This window comes from Vigna unguiculata, unplaced genomic scaffold (genome assembly GCF_004118075.2).
Source record: "Vigna unguiculata cultivar IT97K-499-35 unplaced genomic scaffold, ASM411807v1 contig_313, whole genome shotgun sequence".
Taxonomy (NCBI): Eukaryota; Viridiplantae; Streptophyta; class Magnoliopsida; order Fabales; family Fabaceae; genus Vigna; species Vigna unguiculata.
In genome coordinates, this window is record NW_021011020.1 from 40,407 (window position 1) to 55,000 (window position 14,594).

The 14,594-nt window shown below is 31.6% G+C and overlaps 2 long non-coding RNA genes across 7 annotated transcripts; one reads left to right on the top strand and one right to left on the bottom strand.

The window, feature by feature from the left end:
- Positions 1-2,087: 2,087 nt before the first annotated feature.
- On the bottom strand, positions 2,088-8,947 carry LOC114171658. Of its 6 annotated transcripts, none has more exons than XR_003601605.1 (9): positions 8,682-8,947; positions 8,302-8,403; positions 7,239-7,362; positions 6,087-6,176; positions 4,835-5,146; positions 4,284-4,425; positions 3,110-3,211; positions 2,854-3,032; positions 2,088-2,297 (listed from the first exon to the last, which is right to left on the bottom strand). It is a non-coding gene; the product is annotated as an uncharacterized LOC114171658 (long non-coding RNA). The 6 variants fall into 6 exon arrangements; XR_003601604.1 differs by having other exon boundaries at positions 8,597-8,940; XR_003601607.1 differs by having other exon boundaries at positions 7,259-7,362; positions 8,597-8,939.
- Positions 8,863-11,695, top strand: LOC114171660. Its single transcript, XR_003601615.1, has 3 exons — positions 8,863-9,123; positions 10,482-10,552; positions 10,798-11,695. It is a non-coding gene; the product is annotated as an uncharacterized LOC114171660 (long non-coding RNA).
- The last annotated feature ends 2,899 nt before the right edge of the window (positions 11,696-14,594 follow it).

Below are 14,594 nucleotides of genomic sequence, written 5' to 3' on the forward strand. Positions count from 1 at the left end.
CATTGCTCTCCTTCTATTGAACACCAAGAGTCTTTGTTCTTGAGATAATTTTATCAATGGCATACTCACACCACCATTATGATTATTTTGTCTAACTTCTATTAATTGATTAATGTAAATTAGATTATAATTGATTAAAATTATGATATTCATACAATATTACAGTAATATTAGTGTCATTGGATTATTGTTATGTTCCATCAAATGCCCTGATTTTATCAATATGGAATCTGTCACGATTTGGAAGATATTATCCCATGAAACTGATTGATTATGTGATGTTTTGAATGTTCCGAGCTTCATCACAACATTTTAGAATATGCAACTTCAATCATGTGCACTATTAATGACATGAATCTTATGTTTTTGAAAGAACCTCAAGGTGTAGTTGGATAGAGTATTCTAATAAAGCAATTCATTTTTTTTGGAGAATTTAAATTTTTTTGTAATGAAATGCTTTGTTTGAAAAGAGAAATTAAAAAATATTTAAAATATAAATATTTTTTAAAGTATTTCAATTAGTTAAATTATTAGAAATTTAAATACCCTTAAAATAAGTAGAATTTGAAAAAAAAAATCTCTTTCACGACCTTACACTCTGAACTAATACTTAAGTTGACTAATACGTTTTAAATTTAATTTAAAATTTTTATACATTAAAATAAAGACTTAATTATGTTTTAAGTCTCTCTTTGGGAACTTTTAATTGGCGTCCCCAATAAATTGTTATGGTCTCTCCTTCAAATTTAAAACTTTTCAATTGAATCCCTACTCTTAAGTGTGTCTGTTAACTTTATGATGTGACAGTTATCTTGCACTCTCATTTTCCATAAATGTTACAAATATTATTTGTTACAAAAGACGGTTATGACTTGATCTTTTCCTATATTGATTGCATTTAAAGAAAATAATTTTTAAATTTACAAAAAAGTTGCAAAAAAAAATTATAAAATATAAAACATGTAACTCGAAAATTATAAAAAAAAATTAAAAATATAAAATTACAAAAATTAACAAATTATAAAAATATATAATTCCATAATTACAAAATTACAAAATATATAAATATATATTTTATTTATAATTTATAATTTTATAATTTTATAATTTTATAATTTTATAATTTTATAATTTTATAATTTTATAATTTTATAATTTTATAATTTCATAATTTTATAATTTTATAATTTCATAATTTCATAATTTTATAATTTTATAAAACCATTTTATCGTTATCCTTTTATTTATATGGTTTACTGCACTCTTGTTTTAAAATAATTTAATAGCGTTTTTTATTTTTATTTTTATTGTATTTTCTCATCAAATCTATTGTTAAGTAAATTGTATTTCTCTTGGAGAAAGTAAATATTAGACTACCTGCTAATTCTGTAATCAAATTTGAATTATCTTCTTTTGATTTAGTAATATAGATTTTTTTTTTTAAATTAAGTCCATTAACGTTACGAACACTACAAGAAAAAATATTTTTAACGGAGGTTTATTTTTACATTACTCAGGGTTAAAACCTCTACTAAGTTCTTTACCTGGAGTTTCGATTTCTCCCGCTAAATCATCCCTGGAGAATGTATTAACCAGGGTTTTTACGAACCCCAGGAAGCACCAATCAATAACGGAGGTTTTTTATCCTCTTGTATTTAACATAAGTTTTAAAACCTCAGTTAAGTTTTGTGGGTTTAAAATCCCGATTAATTACCATGAATTTTGAAACCTCCGTAAAATATCGTGGATTTTGAAACCTCCATAAAATACTATGGGTTTTAGAACCTCCATAAAATAACATAGGTTTCAGAACCCCCATAAAATATCATGTGTTTCAAAACCCCCTAAAATACCCTAGGCTTCAAAACCTCCATAAAATATTATAGGTTTCAAAACCTCTGTAAAGTACCATAGATTTTTAAATTATTATTATTATATTATTTTACTCATTTATCATTTATGTATTCATATATATTTTTTCAATCACAATTATTTACATTTATTCTATTTTTTTAATCTATATTTAATGAAATTATACATAAATAGATATAAACTCATCAAATTGACATTATTTATAGATGACTAAATGTATATCAAAGTATAACAAATATACGAATTCAAATTCAAATTCAAGTACAATATTAGTCAGCAAAAACTATCATGAAGTACTGCAATGGTTCTCAAAACATAAAATGATTCATTAACTTCCACATTATATTATATTCTTCAACTATCACATGATTTTCCTCATGTACAGAACTTGTTGTATTAGTTGGCACACTCTCTTGATCAGAAACCTACAATATAAATGTGAATCATAATTATAAATGTAAACTCTGAAAAATAAAAGAAGTTATCCAGTCTTAAACATTACTGGTGTAGGATTGAACATAGTCAACTCAGGAGGCAATTGACTTTGATAATTTTGAGAAAAGAAGTTCAGGAATTACAGTATGCCTTGGATCCATCTTACAATGTAATGAAAAGAAAGATTAATCATAATCCAGGATTCAAGTTGAGTGGATGAGAATGAAAAAAATTTAATTATAATTTATCGACAAAAATTTTCCAATAAATTTCACGAAAATTATATCAGATAGCTACAACACCATAATAGTACTTCATGTAGCATATGCATGATTTCTAATGTAATTTGAAATATATTATTGAACATCTTTAAATGCAATTCGATAAGGATTTAGATTCTGTAGAAGTTAGTAGCTCTATAATTCCATTATTTAGCATCAATACAGTGATTTCTGTTAACACAAAAATAAAGACCATAATATAGTGATGTTAGATCTGGAAACAAGCTAAAGATATCTAATGGAAAAACAAATGAAAAAATGTCACCTGTGCAAGACCTAGAGCATGATATCCAGCACCTAGTGCACCATAGGCACCGCCAACCAAACCATAACCGACATGTTGTGGATAACTTGCAAGCAATCCTGGTCCTAACTTCTGTGTGTTTGACCCTCCAGACTTTTGATCAGACCGTGGCTTTGCCAAAGAGCACTCTAAAACTTTACCTGAAACATAGAATAAAGCTAATGAATATTGACAAACATTCACAAAAACAATCACACAAGGTTGGACAATGTGCTACCTTCTAATTCATATCTTTCAGTGCTTTCATAGCATTGGACCTCTCTGCAAAATGTACAAAGCCAATTCTGTTCTTTTCTTGTCCAGATTTTTTATCATATTGCTATAAAAAATTAGTCAAGTCAATTTACTTTGCTTGTACTGCGATGAATATATTAAAAAAAATTGAAAGAACAAAACATCTTTAAGTGCATCAACACACTAATCCACCACAGCTTGAGTCAAGCCGGGTTGCAAAATTTTTACTCACCAAAAAGTGAGTCAGGTTGAGCTAACTCGTATTTAACTCAACCCGAAGTGAGTAAACCCATGTGAGTCAGATTAGCTCAATTTGACACCCCTAGATACAATGTAGGTCCCTTCAAGACTCTAGTTAGCTAATGCATTCACAAAAGGACTTCTCTAGAACAATTTAGGGATCTCACGTTGAAGGGTAGTGTTGTTATACCAACTAATAGAATTTAATATTAGTCCCTTCAAATTCTTAGGCTCTTGAGCGGCGTAAAGTCTTTTGTCTCCATAACACATCAACCTAGGAAGCTACATGACTCTAACCATGACATCACAGCCAAAAACCATCTCCCTGCCCACACCTCAAATTTTTTAGCTATAGAATCCATTTTTGCAGTATTTTCATGATTCACTTTTTCACAGTCGTGTAGAATACATGTATTTTTATTCAAAAACATGAATTGCATCCTCAACTTCTTTACAACAAAAAACAAGTATGACCTCTGCTTTCATCTCTCATCTATCCTAGCTCAGCAGTATCATTTCCAGCTAAGCCAAGTATTTTCTAATAGACCACTGCTCTCCAATATAAGGATCTCTGTTCACTCAGCTCTTTGCTCGAAAGCCTTCATACTTTTTTCAACTTCTTTTGACTCTCCTCACACGTAACTTATGTGTTCCATTCTTATGTATTAATTCCGTCTTTTATTTATCACTTCATTCCAGTGTTCTCATGCCAGTTAATATGAATGTGCCTATAGTTGTGAATAGTTTTTGGCATTTATATATCTATAATATAAAATCTTTGATATGAAAGTCACCCAACTACAACATTTTTGTGGTCAGCCACTCCTCATTGTGATTGATAACTATGAAGCTAAAGAAACTAATAGATGATGATGTAAATTTAATGACTTAATGGGTAGACAGTCTGAAATGTGTACCTGAAAAAGAATGAGCACCCTTAAATCACTTTTTCTCAACTCCTCAAGCATTGAATCAAGAAGTTGCAACTTGCCACTTGCTTTTAAATCAAAATCAAGATACTGAGACGGTTCGAGACCCTTGTTAGGGATGACTACAACACTGTCGAGAGATACCACAATAAAAATAAACTATTAAGAAAATACACAAACACTTGACAGCTCTGGAGTTAATAAAAAGGAACACCAAATCAAATATAAAAAAGTACACGTTAGTATATCAAATTCATTTTAATTATGAATCAGAAACACCAAATCAGAATTAGCATCAATTCATATGCAGCATAGGATGTTGAAATGAATTCAATATAAAACAAAATCAATTTTTATTAATAATACTGAATTGATTATATTGATGTCATACTCATTGTAATTATATCGCTCAGTAGTAAGAACTTGTTAACAGTTTAGCACTAAACATCTAATAATAATAAATACATTATTTCATGCAACTTTATATTGTTTTTGATGTTATGATATGCATGCAATTTATTTAGAAAGTAAAACCTAACCTTCCGAGTTAATATAAGAACATCACGAACGGCCTCAATGCTATCAACCTTTGATGAGGAGCGCAGAATAGAAGCATTTGACAGTAAAATAGAACAATATTGTTCAAGCTGCATATTAGATATTTGTACAGGAACCCAATACTCAACAAACCTAACGGAGTCAGACTTGCCTCTGTATGGATTATGACTTGACAACCTCTCCTTCAGTTGAGTGACACTATTAATGGAATTAGTTATTAAACCAGCTTCTTTTTCATTATTAATTTGAGAGCCCTGCAGCATGCTTGCAGCAATAGAATCCCCATCTTCAAGCTGATGAAAAATTACCAAGAGATCAAAGATGTACCCATAGATAAGCATAAAATATAACTATATGTGTGTTTGTGAGAGCATGTGTGCAAACCTGTGAATAAGTAACCAAACATTGATAATAAATAGAACTAGGTAACTGGTTATTCAAACTTTGAATAAGAAAAAATTTGGTCAAATGTGAACTCATTAACTATAATTATTGTATACAGACCAGCAACATTGTTACAGTCAAGTAGTATGCTTAATTTGAAGTAAATGCAAATTAAATGTTTCTTATAACAAAGACATAATCAGATTTTTTTTTCCACAGCAAAAAATGCTAAAACTTTAGAATCTAAAAGTGATAGAGCACCAATAGGTGAACCAGCACGCAGAACATGAAATCAAAAACAATGTAGCAAAGCAATGCACTTGCTGTCCGACAGACATCCTACACAGAGTATTATTCTCGGCAAACAAACTGCAAATAGCAATCCCCTTTGCCTAATTACACACTCTACAACTTCTAAATAACTGCCATCAGTTATTCTCTACGAATAACTGTCATCACAGTAGTATCTAATTCTAATAAAGAACTGCTGACGCAATGCGAGTTATTTTCTAGCACATATTCTACCCAGAACTGCCAACATGACTGATATTATTATACTAGCATCTAACAGTACATGACTGCTCATACCAGTTATTATCAGTTCCTATTAAAAGGTGGTTGTTGTCCTCAATCACTGTCACCTTTAGAAACACCATTTTATCCTCTATTTCTTTCCTAATAAGCAAACCTTAACTTCCTTCTCTCCAGCAATACAAAATACTTTTCACTAAAAATAAATGGAAATCTGAAATTCATAATATAACATATTTCCTTCAAGGGTTTATCCTATTGTACCGATAAACCCTTTCCAACATTATGTGTATGAGTAACATTAGGATTGACTTTCACCTTTTCCAACAAAGTTGCTTTCTTAGGCTTCTCTTCTCTTCGAGCCTCTCTCTCTTTTTCTCTTTCCTTGCAGTTGTCATTATTTTCTCCCTGTAAAACAACAACCACTTTATACTATGATAAACTGCTGTGAACATTTAATTGCGACATCAGCTTAAAAAATAGAATTATAGATAAAAGATACAACACAAAATGTATGACCTCACCTTAAACATAAAATCATATTCAAAATAATGCATAGATACATACATGTGTATAAATTAAAGATAGGAAGAATACCTATGAAGTCACACATTCAAAATTAACTCCAATTTAAGTTGTGGAAAAAGGAATTTATACTAAAATTTTCTAAGTAGAGTTTTTCAAGCACTTAAGGAATTTACTGTGGCTCATGGACAAGCTCAAAAGGTATTTTTTGTAAATACAATGCAATAATTGTGTCTCATTTGTTTTTAATGATGATGCCAATGATTTTTTTGTATGGGGATACTAACAGACTGCAAAAAAATTTCCTAAGCATTATAAGGGTCAACTAGATGTTAAAAATTCTAATATTAATATTGGTGGTGTACTGGACTTGGCATCTAAGCAAACCAAATGATTTGTTAAGGAGAGAAATAACAAATGCTAAAACTATGAAGCCAGACATCCCTTCGACGAAAAGGAGAAAATGTGTCTTTGAATCTGTTGGTTTACATAAATGCTCTACAATCGAGAAGCAACATAAGATACCATCAAAACAATTTGGAAAAACAATAGAGAGCAACCTGCTTTCGTCAAGTGATTTTGTGTGCTCTAAGGGTTCTCGTAACTATCTTTTAATAGCTAGTAACTTTATTCTCGTAAGTTACTCAACAATTATAAAACTTAACACCATGGTACAATACACACTATAAAGCTGTATACATGATCATACATTAAAATATCCCTACTTACCTTTAATATTTATGATAAAAAATAAATATTAAAAATATAGATTTTACTAATAAACTGACAAAGACAAAAATTATTACTTTTCTTCCAAAATATTTTCTTTAACTATTAATTTAATTATTTCTTAAAGAGTGTAGATAAAAGTCAACTAAAAGTCCAAGTTTCTATCTATCTAGTTCCAGGCTATAAAAGAAATGCATAGCATTGAAGACTTTCAACCTGGACTACAGCAGAAACACCTGAAAAATGAAATATTCAACCTTCACGTTTATAGGCCTTAGATTGGATACAGAACATCTTTTAAGAAATCCTTGCCCTCCCACTCTAGCATTTCAAAATTGAACTGCAAAACAATTCCTAACAATTGGTACGTGATTGAAAACTACGGTTAAAATAAAATATAAAAAAACTGGTAGCATACTGACAATGTACATTACACCATAGTAATATTAAAACACATTAACAAAATTATTAAAAATAATGTATTATTACTTTTTATAGATTCACGAGCACTCGAAAGAAACATTATGAAAATATTGCCGAAAAGAAAAGTCAACTACCTACATCAAGGCAAAAATCATATAAAAAAAAGAAGTGATGCTTTAGCTCTAAAATTGATAACAAAACTTATCACTATTAATTCTAAACTGTTTGTGGTAACAGATATAAATTAATTTTAAACACTTTATTAGTGCCGCTCATTTCTCCTTATTGCACCATATTCCAGCAGTTATATTTATCTTTTTAATTTCATATTAGTTTATCAATTTATGAATGAAAACTGACTAAAATAACAATAAACTAGTTACTTTTGTATTATCAAAGGAACTATATGATTGGTATTCGTGAATCCAACTGGCAACGTTAAGCAAATCAGCACAACATAAAAACAGAGTTATTAACCAAATTCACATCAACTTAAATTGAGACATAGTAAATTTATGCTCAAACTATGCAAGTGTATTTAATTAATTCATACTTGGTTTCAAATGGCGTTTACTTGCTATATTAAAATGCTATGCACAGGTCCAAGAATTTCATTCAAACTAGTTGTGACACAAACATGGCAACAACAACAGTTACCCTTACTGGACTATGACAACATCAAATCACATGGCCGCAAAAAATTTTAAGCTGTGACAGTAAAAATTATGTGACAGCAGCAGTAACCAATTCAGGTCATATTCACATCAGGAATTTAACTCAACAACAATTCCCAATTCAATTCCCAACATTAGTATAAAATTAATATTAAGCTCACTAGTAAGGTTACAAACTCTACCTTATGAGGAGGTTGCAGACCGAACAATGATAAGCACCATTGCACCTTTTGCAAAACATGAACTTACTTGCAAAACACTTTCTTTCTCTCCAGCAAAATACTCTGCATCAAACAATAAATTAAAATTGTTTCAATAAATTTTCCTAATTATACAATAAAACTATCAAAATTATAGAAAATTGAAATTTAAAAAACTTGAATTCATATTCTTTTGGACAGACTAAATGAGTGTTTGATTTAGTGTCTCTTAAATGTTTAAATCGCAACAGAGTAGGATAAAGAGATAAAAACCCACCGAAAAGAGCAAGTTCAACACACCACACAAATCAATTGAGCTTTGTATCGGTTAAAGATTTTGAAACCCTAGTTATTGGGCTCACCGTCTTCGTCGTGTTCATCACTAGCGTCAGCTCCACCTTCATCTCCGCTCTCATGCTCGGCATCGTGGTCGATTGCCTCCATAGTGCTTTCCTTGTGCCTGAGGAACTATTCCTCGACGAGCCAGACGCCTCTCAGACCATCTGATTCCTCTCCTTCCTCCGCAGCCTCGCCATTCTCGCTGCTGCCATTCTAGCTGGGCGAGGATCCTTGGATGTGACGCTCTCTGTTCGCTCACCTCTCCGTTCGCTCTCCGTTTCTCCTTTCTCCTTTTCTCCTCTTCGTTTCCCCTCTTTTGTTTCACCTCTTTCTCCTTTCTCCTTCCTTCGCCTCCATTTGCACCTCCATTTGCGCCTCAGATTGCCGCAGTTCGCATTTGCTCGATTGGGTTATTTGGTTCGATTGCTCGCATTTGCGCCTCAGTCCACTCCTTTTCTGTTTCTGGTATGACATTCATCAATGTATTGTTGCGTTTTTGAATTTAATCTTGCCTATTTTTGATTTGAGTGGCCAATTTTATGATTAGGGTTTTCTGTGCGAGCAACATTTTTGTGATGTCTATACCTTGTCAAAATATCTTGAATGAATGAATGGCTTTATTTCTGTCGAGCTTGAGTGGCATTGACATATTGTGTTGATTGCATTTCATCTTCATATCGTACATAGTTCGCTGTTGTTGCTTGTGCTTGCGGATCACTTGTCACTTGCAATTGTCAGTTTTTGGGGTTGGATTTGAAAAAATCCTGGCAAACTTTAGAAACAAGTTTAATATTTTTTCTTTTTTGTCTTATCATGTATATTTTAGTCCATTGTTCCAGATACAAATGGATTGGGTTGAGAAGTGACTATTTGAAGAAGTGAATCAAAATCAAGTGCTAGCTCACGGTTATATGGTAGACTCGTTTATTAACATCCATTGGTGTTTAATCTTTTCTTTAAATCTATTCAAGCTATGGTCACCAAAAAAACAGGGCTCGTGCTCAATTTATTTATTGACTTGGATGGAGCGTTAATCTTATCCCCAACACAAATTACGGCTACCAAGACTTCTCCTCCTAGTATCTTTTATTTTTTGTATAACTCACATTAATTAAGAAATGTTAATTGCCAAGTGGCTTCATTCGTGAGATTTATAAAAGAATTTTGTCAAGGTTAACATCTCTATGTATGTGATACTGTCAGATGTGTTGGTTATAAACATGATATGCCATGTTTATAGGCTGAGAATTATTTACTTTGTGGGGGTGAATTTGATGTCACACACTGCAAGGATTAAACTTGTAGAGATATAATTATCTGTGCTTTGTTAATTAAACTTGTAGAGATATAATTAAGGTCTTTGCATTGACATAACTTTTCCCCTTCTGTGTTTTGTTGTTTTTTGGACAATGCTTATGTGCAATGAATTATTTCTCCAAACATCATGGTTCTCCAAACATCATGCCTAAAAGTTTCGATTGTATATATTTTTTTTTCCAAAGACACTGTTGTGGTTTCTAGGAAAATGATTATGTAAGATTATTTATGTTGCATATTCTTTTCACTTATTTTATCTGTTTTATTCTGCTACATTAGCTGCATAATTAGACTAATTTCTTCAATGCATATTCTTTTCATATTCTGTATTTTTGGCTGAAATTTATTAACAAATACATTCTTTTTTGGGGTTCTGCATACTAGTTATTTATGTTGGTACATTATTGGTGTTGATGTTTGCATGGATCTGCAGCAATTTTTTCTCTCTAATCGGATATTACATGGCATGAACTCCAATTTGATATATACCTTCTCTATTTGTATAGGATAAAACTTGGACAACTTGAAAGTTAAAGCTGCTGCAAACTTTGTCCAGCTTATTTCATATAATATCAAGGTTTGAGCTTAAGTCATGTTCTTTGCAATTCAATAATTTTAGTTAACTCTTTCATTTAATTGTTTTGAGGATAAAATATATATGTTTTGTCCTTTATTTTATAATTGCTTTGAATGAATACTTTGGTTAACTAATTATTTTAGTTAACTCTTTCATTTATTTGTTTTGAGGATAGAACACCTTCCTCTTGTTTGTATGATTTCTTTCCTAAGTAATGATTTTTTTCTTTGGTGTTTATTTTGTAGTCATGCCAATAGATAAATCGTGGACTTCTAAACCACGAAACACCATTGAATATTTTTTTGGATTTTGCTTTTGAACATGGTAATGGTCGTGTTATTAAGTGTCCATGTTCAAAATGTGGTTTCAATAAATGGCAAACTAGGGATGCGGTTCTAGAACACTTAACATGCAGACCTTTTCTTGAAAACTACAAAACATGGTATATGCATGGTGAAGGACCAAGTGTAAGTGATTCCATGGCTGGTAGAAGTGCAAATGTGGTTCAAGATTTTTTAGAATCTCAAAATCCAATGGAAGACATGTTGAATGATGCATTCGGGTTTGTGGGAAATGATGTTAATGATTTTGACAGGGCTACCGAAGATGATGGTGTGCAAGCTAATATGATGCGTGATGAAGGAAATATAGATTTTGATGCTTTGTTGAAGGAAAATAACCAACCATTATACGATGGTTGTACAAAGTATTCAAAGTTATCAATCATGTTGAAGTTATATCATATAAAGTGCATGTGTAGAATGAGTGACAAAGCAATGACATTGATTCTAGAGTTGCTAAAGGACGCATTTGAACATGCTAAGTTTCCTAGCTCATTCTACGAGGCCAAGAATTCAATTAGCAAGCTTGGTCTTAACTATGTCAAAATGCCAGCTTGCCCAAAAGACTGCATGCTATATTGGGGTGAAGAGAATGAAGACTTAGAAGAATGTAAACGGTGTAAGATGTCTAAATGGAAAGATAAAAATAAGAAACAATATGCAAAGATATTGCGTTATTTTCCTTTAAAGCCGAGATTGCAAAGATTATTTATGTCTCCTAAGACAAGTGATTCTATGACATGGCATGCATCAGTAAAAAACCAAGACGAATTAATGAGGCATCCTAGAGAAATATTAAAAAAAATAAATAATTAAATATTAAAATTACGTCATTTGATATATTTGATAATAACGTAATTAATCTCATAATAAATTGTAATTAATTAAATTGGTGACATTTAAAAATGTCATAATATAATGATAATAGTGTCAGTTTAAAGTGTCGTTTTTCACATTATATTTGTCATCCAGTGAAAATATTACGTCAGCTTTAACTGACGCTTTTTGCCTCTTTAAACCGCCACTTTATACGTTGTATAAAATGACGGTTGTTGCGGCGGTTCATCTATAACCGCCGTATTATACTTTGGGACGACACAAATTACGACATTTCAGGAAACCGTCGCTCAAGTAAATAACGACAGTTAAAAATGACGTAAATTACAAAAATAAACGTCGGTATTTACATGTTTTTTTGTAGTGAATCTTGAAACTCTTTTCCCATTAATTTTATCTTGTTAACAATACCCAACAATTTGTTTGAGTGTTCTTTAATTGTCTCTGACTCTTTCATTCTTTGCACCTTGAACTCCCTTATCAAGTTCAAAACGTTCATGCCTCGAATCTTCTCGTTGCCTTCATATTCTGCTTTCAAGTATTCCCAAATTTCTTTGGGAGACTTTAGAGTCATGATCCTAGTCATAATTATTTGTGAAACACCTATAAACAAGCATGACTTTGCCTTTGCTCTATATATAGGATATATCAATAAAATATAAAAACATGTTCCTCCATATAACATATCACATATATCTCTCTTTATCTCTCATATTTTCAAAAGCCCTAAAAATCCCAACAATTTTGACCCTTTTTTAACTACTAAGTTGTTGTTTTTGAGTCATTTAAACAATACTTAACTAATTTTTTTCGGGTTCGAAACTTATCCCATTGTGTTTAACGGTGGGAATCCTAGAGGAAAGAATATTAATCATATTTTTTTCACACCAATAATATCACTATTAAAATTCAAAAATTGGAATGTTGTGTTAATTCTGACCCTTTTTTAATGACTAAATTGTTGTTTTTGAGTCACTTAAACAATACTTAACTAAATTTTTTTAGATTCAAAACATATCCCATTGTGTTTAGCGGTGGAAATACTAGAGCAAATAACCTAATCATATTTTTTTTCACAACAATAATATCACAATTAAAATTCAAAAAGTTGTGATGTTGTGTTAATTTTACCCTTTTTTAATGACTAAGTTGTTGTTTTTGAGTCACTTAAACAATACTTAACTAATTTTTTTCGGGTTCGAAACTTTTCCCATTGTGTTTAGCGGTGAGAATACTAGAGGAAAGAATGCTAATGATATTTTTTTTGCACCAATAATATCACAATTAAAATTCAAAGAGTCGAAATGTTGTGTTAATTTTGACCCTTTTTTAATGACTAAATTGTTGCTTTTGAGTAACTTAAACAATACTTAACTAATTTTTTTTCGGGTTCGAAACTTGTCTCATTGTGTTTAGCGGTGGGAACACTAGAGGAAAGAATGTTAATCATATTTTTTTTTCAAACCACTAATATCACTATTAAAATTCAAAAAGTTGAAATGTTGTGTTAATTTTGACCATTTTTTAATGATTAAGTTGTTGTTTTTGAGTCATTTACTTAACTAATTTTTTTCGAGTTCGAAACGTATCCCATTATGTTTAGCGATAGAAATACTAGAAAAAAAGAATGTTAATCATATCTTTTTTTCATCTATAATATTACTATTAAAATTCAAAAAGTCAAAATTTCGTATTAATTTTGACCCATTTTAATTGACCAAGTTAGTTTTTTTAGTCACTTAAAGAATACTACCACCCATGTTCTCCTCTCATAAAGTCCGATCCATATTTCTATCCACACCCTGTCTTTTTCTTTTTCACCTAAAAATCCTTATCCACTGTATCGACTCCACGTGGCAGATTTTTTCGCTTTCCACATCTCACACTAACACACACTTCTCTAACCCACACACAATTTTTTTGACGTTTTTTCACACACTCCTCATCCTAACAAACTTCAGAACAACAGAACAACACACGAAAAAAAAAAAGATAACACCTCCCCACTCATTCACGAAAAACCTCACCGGAACCAAACCCTCACAGAACACTCCCCTTCTACAATTTCTATCTCTTGTCGCTCCTCCTCCGTAAGCCGCCACGCCTCAGCCTCCTGAAACCTCATCCACCACGACCATCAGCGTCAACTACCAAAGCTCGCGAACTGGGCCTCTGACGGCAAGATCCGCCGCTCGCCCTCGCCAACTACTGTTGGAACCTCACTAGTGCGGTACCTGAGCCCTAAGCTGCCAGTCGCCATTTTAATAGGTCTCAAATTCAGTCCTTCGAAATCAAGTTCGTGCGTGAAGCACGAATCTTCAACTAGAAATTTGAGAAGCTCAAACCCGTTGCCGAGGAGGTCGAGCACGTGGTGGCGCTAATGCTTCCCCTGTGAAGGTCAAAGACGGTGTTGTGATTGTCCTGTGAGATTTTTATCGTCATTCATTATAAAATTGTAGACATTTGTTTATTTTGATACATTTTTGTGTTTGGGATTGGTATTGGTTTGGGTTCTAAGATTTTCAGTGATATGATATGGTTTTCCAGTGAAGTTGTAATTGCACCTTTATTGTGTGTTTATTGGTTTAGGTCTTTCCTATATATATATGTGATTATGTGAGTATTTAGGCTATAGAAAGAGGGTTATGGATACTGATGTGATGGATTTGTTTACAAATAAAACAGTCAAGAATTACAGAGTACATTGAAAAATTTTGGAGAAGGGTTTTGGGTGAAGATAAAGAGTGAAAGAGATCTAGAGATAGGGAGTGAAATGGGGTCCATTGTTTGTATAAGTGATTTGTTTGTATAAGTGATTTGTTTGGTGGTTATTCTGTGATTTGTGTAATGAGTAATTGTAGTAT